Consider the following 6,151-nt stretch of genomic DNA (forward strand, 5'->3'; position numbering starts at 1 on the left):
TGGGTACCTCTGGGGGGAGCTGCTAAGAGAGAGGTCAGCCTGGAAGACAACCCAGTGTTCAAACAGTGGGATCTGCATGCTCAGCTCAGGGAAGCAGATGAATTCTAGCCTTATATTTACCTACATAACGGGAATTAGAGAATCTCTCATGATCATACTGGGTCTGGTCCAGTTCTCATTTGTGCAGAAATGGGCAGGCATCTGCTGCAGGTGCCCCACTACTGGGCAGGGCAGGGCCAGGAGCAGTAGGGACTAAAGGATTTGCTCATTCGCCTTTCTGATTGTACAGTGGCAGACCTTCTACTAAAAAATATGTTGGCATTTAATAAATAATGAAAAACTGTATCTCAAGTAGCATCTCTTGTGTGGCACTTTTAAATAACTCAAAGGACTTGCTGAAGGTGGTATGCTGGTTTGAGACAATTGCTTACAGCAGGCTTGTATATCTTATCGCTTCTTTGGCTCACAAACAAGAAGGTTCTTAAGGATGAATGACATTGGTCACCATTGCTGTAAAAAGGCACAGATGGTTGCTAGAGAGACATAGTGGAAAAAGAGGAGAGAGACAATCTATAAGATAATCCTAACAAAAATTCAGCTAATTAATAGTAGCAATAATAGTACATTTTTTCAATATTAAGAAACCTATGATTGTGAGAATTGTAAGATGCACTAGCAGTTTAAGAATAGCTTATTCTAAAGGTAGCTGGCAATGAAGGAATTAAATACCTCAATTTCATAAACAGTAAAAGGAAAACTGTCTATCCCAGTAAATATGGTGCCTAATATTTTGTGAATACTACCTAGGAACTCCAGGAACTGTGCTAAGTGCTTTACCTGGCTCATCTTTTGTAATCATCACAACTCTGAGTAACTACTACTTTTTTTCCTATTTTACAGATAAAGGAGAGGCTTGAAATGTGCATTAGTTGAGATAGTACTAAATACTATAACAGATAAACCCCCAAATCTATTGGAAGAAACCATTTACTTATCATTCTTGTAAGGTTAATATCAGGGGAAAGAAGGCTTTGGTGGGTATGGTGGGGGAGGTGAACCATGTAGTCATTCAGGGATCTAGGCTGAGATATGTCCCACTGTCTCCAGCACAAAGATGCTGGAGGGGCCCTTGGCATCAACATCCAAGCAGAAGATGGGTGAGTAGAGGGCAGATAATTATGTGAGTGATTTTATGGACCAGGACATGGACTGGCATTTATCAAATGTGCCCACATTCTCTTGGCCAGAACTCATTCACATGACCCTTTCTAGATTTAATAAAGGCTTGAGATTGCAGTCACTGGCTGAGCAGCTGCTTCTCGACAATAGCTCTACCCTATGGAAAAAAAGGATAAATCTTTGATGGACAGCAGCCATTCCTGCCACACAATGGCCAAGCAGATTGTGTAACGCTGCACAATTAGCAAGCGACAGGTTCAGTATCTACATTCTTAATATTCTGTTTTCACTAGAGTGAGAGGAATTGATACAGGGAGAAGTAGTTGTTTTTTTTTTTTAAGTTGCCTTTATTATCAGCTATGACGTGAGGGGGTCAGAGAGAAATGCTATGCTTTGCTGCCTCCTTCTTAAGGAGATAAAATTGCCTGATGATGCATTGTTTTTCTCAGTGACTCACTCCAGATTGCTTTAGTTCAACAAATTGCATCACATTATGAAACAGAATGACATCTTTGAAGTCAGATCTGGGTACTTCTTGTGGTAGCACATGAGAAATTGAAAATGAGCTTTATTTTCTGAAGAAACAGAGAAAATAATTTAAAAACAATACCATGAAGGGAAATGAAATTTTCATTAAGGTATGCCCTATGTAGTCACTTCTTCCCTGGCTACTTGTGATGCAATGACTTACATGCAGATGGTTTTCTGACTGATTCACATGACTTGGTTTGGGCGAATTTTTCACATACTACTTTGGCAAATGTGCGGTTAGGAATAATGATATTCATTGGAAATGAGTGTTTATACCAAAATGTTTCCTAATTGCTTCTCCTAAATCACTCCTGCTTAATTCTTTATCAACTATGGGAAACACCATCAACATGAAGAAGTACTTTATGCAATAGGTACCATTATTATTAGTTTCATGATAGAGATGAAGAAATTGAGGTCCGTCACTGTTAAATAACTTGCTCCAGGTCACAAATTTAAGAGGTCGAGCTAGGGTACGATGCAGGTGGTATGACCCCAGAGCCTACACTGTCAGTTAGTTACACTCTTCACTCAGGGCCCCGCCTGCTGCTAGTGGCTAGTGCACAATAAGCAAGGTGAAGAGATGGGAGACATGGGAACCTAGCATTTATGGACAGCCTCGAGGATTCTTGGCATTTATAAATGTGAACAGCTGCCAGGTGTTCTCTGTGGTCTCTTAGTTTAACTCTGTTTCAACCCTGTTTCTGAAGATTTGAAAAACATAGCTCTTCACAAGCTTCCATGAGAAATCGAATCACCCTGTAAGCTTATTTGTCTGGAGAAAGTAGCTACACTGCTCTTTAAAAGCCGATATTTAGAAGCTTCCCGATCCACCCTGCCATTCACCTCCCATCTTGTCTCCCGTATTTAGTAGCATTGAGCCTTTCTTTTGCTTGAACTCTGGGCACCACAGCTTTGTCAAGAGGCATCTTCTCAACATAGCAGTCTTTTCTCTATGTTGTTAATTCTATTACTAGCTGCTAAAAAGTAAGATTTCCCCCCCAATCCTAACATGTATGTTATCTCATTCAATTCTTAGAATTCCCTAAGCAGTGTTTTTCAACCTTTTTTATCTTATGGCACACTTGAACCTATAGTTAAACTTCCATAGCACACTTATGTTGATCCAAAAAAAAAAAAAAGGAGTTAAAAAGAGAATATATTACAGTGCTTTGAATGTCTTTCAAAAATAATTTAATTAATGATCCACTCATGGCACACTGGTTAAAAATCACTGCCCTAAGGGTAAGAATTATCATCTTCATTTTGTAGACATGGGAACTGAAATTAAATGAGGTTGAAACTTGCTTCTGATCACATAGCTAGTTAAGTGGCCAAGTGGTGCCTTGAACGCCCATCTCTCTGACTTCAAATTCACGGCTCTTTTGATTATGCTATCCTGTAAATATTTGGATCCAGGCTATGACTTGACCTGAGAACAAGACAAACATAATGTAAGGGCCAGTCTTGGTTGAGATTGAACCACATTCTCTAGAATTAAATCCAGGTTAGTCAAGGGTAAAAACAAATCAACTGAAAGAGAGAACACATTTGCCTCAACTAAGAAAGTTTGGGAGTCAAAATAGGTTCAGTGCTAGAGAGTTACAGTAAGCCTGGGAGGAATTGTAAGAGAGGAGTTGGACAGAAATATCAGATGAGGTCAGCCATGATAGCCTGGGTCCAGAAGCAGGTCTGAGTAGGCTCAGTAGGGTTATAAACCTGAGAGGCATCCCACAACGCTGAGGTAGATGTTCGTTTTCTCAGAAGCCAGAGTTGTACTGCTGCCAAGCATGGTGATATCAATGAAATTCTTCTCTGTTCTTTCCCCTTCTGAAATTTTTCTGAAGCTCGTGGAATCTTTTCCTAATCTGATTTCCCTCCTTTCTTACAAATGGTTGTTTTCTTATTTTATACCATCTTACAATATGAGATCTTTATACACTTAATCATGCCATCATTGTATTACCATCATTGTATTATATGTGGTACCTCCAATGCCAATCAGGATTTCATCTTCACCAGTCCACTGGAACTTCTCTTGTCAGGCTCACCCATGATCTCTACATTGACAAATCCAGAGTTAATTCTCAATCTTCATTGTACTTGATCTCCAACTGACAGTTGCCATAGCTGATGGCTCCTTTCTTGAAACACTTAAGCATTTTCTTCTTTTTGGCTTCTAGAACTTCATTCTCTCCTGGATCACTTCCTATCACTCTGGCATCTTCATCTTTTTGGTTTCTATCCCAGTTTCATCCTCCTTTCTGTGACTGCTAAATGGACTATCTTCTGAGAAACATCCTTAGACATCTTCTCTTCTTTAATTAGACCACATGCTTAGTGATCCCATGTCTTCTCCTGGCTTTGAATCGTATTGTATAAGCAGACAACTTACTGATTTACATGGGTAGCCTGGAAATCTTTCCTGAATTCCAGATTCAAATTTAATTTCTTCCCTGATATTCCCACTGGAATATCTATCAGGAGTATCAAAGCTAAATGTCTCAAATCCTACTGATTTTCCAACTCCTTCCTTCTTGTTTCTCAAGCTGAAAACTATGGAATCACCCACTCATGACTTCTCCCTTTCCTTGACACTCCAAATCCAAACTCTTGGCAAATCCTTTCTCCCTGACCTCAAATATATGCATATCTGACCACTTTCTCACCTCTCCAATATTGCCAGTCTTGTCTAAGCCAAAGCTACTTTACTTGGACTTTTATAGAACCTTATAAGTGATAAATTTGTCTCCTCCTCATCCAGTCTCAATATAGAGCCAGAATGCTCAAGCTGAATCATTTCACTCCTGTGCTCAAAACCCTTCAATAGCTTCTTCTATCAAGGGAGAAGCTAAGTCCTTATAGTAGCTACATAGCCCGATAATACTGATAACAGTATCTGTTATCTCTCTGTGCTTACTTCATCCTCTTCCCCCTCATTTCCTCTGCTGTAGCCACACTGACCTCCCTGTCATTCCTCAAGCACACCAGACATGCTTCACTTCAGGGCTTTTCACATGTGGTGCTGAAATGTTCTCCACACAGATATCTGCATACCTACGCTCTCATTCTTCTAAGCAATAAAATAAAAATGGACTGAATGTACTTCATAGAAAAATGGAAATGACAGATGTGTCAATGAACATGAAGAAAAGTTAATTAAAGTGATCCTATCTAATGAACAGATATGTGAAACTTGGTAAATGGTCTGTAAAGCTAGTGAATGATGCCCCATGATCATATCAATGCACACAGCTATGATTTAATAATAATAAAAAAAAAGACTGGAAAAAAAATAAAATAAATAAATGTAATTCAGCACATAAACAAATTAAAAAAATAAAATATCATATGTATAATTGCAGTTCCAGAAATAGAGGAGAGAAAGAGTGGTGCAGAAAAAATTATTTGAAGACGTAGAGGCTGAAACTGATGAAAGACAAGTATCCCCTTCTCAGTTATGTGTTCTGGTAGAGACTGAATGTGTTGTATCTCTACAAAATTCATGCTACAATTCTAACCCACCATGTGATGGTGGTATTTAAAGGCAGGGTTTTTGAGAGGTGAGTAAGTCCTAAGGATGCAGCCCTCATGAGCGAGAGTGGTGTCCTTATTTGAGAGACTTTGTTGCCCTCTTTCCAACATGTGAGGACCTAGTGAGATGGGGCAGTCTAGGGACCCTGAAGTGGTCCTAACCAGAGGACTGAATATGCTGGTGCCTTGATCTTAGGATTCCCAGGCTCCAGAACTGTGAGAAATAAATATTTGTTATTTAGGTCCATGGCAATGTGTTATACTAGCACAAATGGACTCACCTTCTCAGACTACCTTTTGAAAATTTCAAGCTCCTTTCCCCCCAGTATTTTATATCCTCCCTTCTGCCTTATTTTTTTGCCTATCATTTGTCCCTATATAATATACTAGGTACTGAACTGGGATTTTACTTTCATGATGAAAGATATTTTTATATATACTTTCATAGCTGTACCCTTAGTGCCTAGAATAATACCTATCATATGGTGGGTATTCAATAAATATTTGCTGAATGTTGCATAAATGAATCTCTCTTGTATTTCCAACTTTGAACACAAAAAATTTCAAGCATCATCATTGAGTGTATGGTGTTTGTGTTCAAATGACCTTCACTGTACACGTGTGGAAGGGCAGGGGAGTACAGGTAACATCGCTTTTCTCTCTGGTTTCCTAAGCGACTGTTCAGAGCCCATCACACTAAAGTCAGTGAACTGGGGACCATTTTCTAAATTCTGACTCTACTTTGTGAAAGTAGACTGAGGAATTCACCTGAGTGCTTGAATTCTTGTATGGTCTCATGTATGCATTTCTTTGAATTGCCTTCTGGTGGAAATAAAACAGAAACTTAACTATGGTAGAAACTAAAATCTCCAAGGCGTGGTATTAATTTTGTATTCAGAAGCATATT

This window comes from Nycticebus coucang, chromosome 14 (assembly GCF_027406575.1).
Source record: "Nycticebus coucang isolate mNycCou1 chromosome 14, mNycCou1.pri, whole genome shotgun sequence".
NCBI classification, from domain to species: Eukaryota; Metazoa; Chordata; class Mammalia; order Primates; family Lorisidae; genus Nycticebus; species Nycticebus coucang.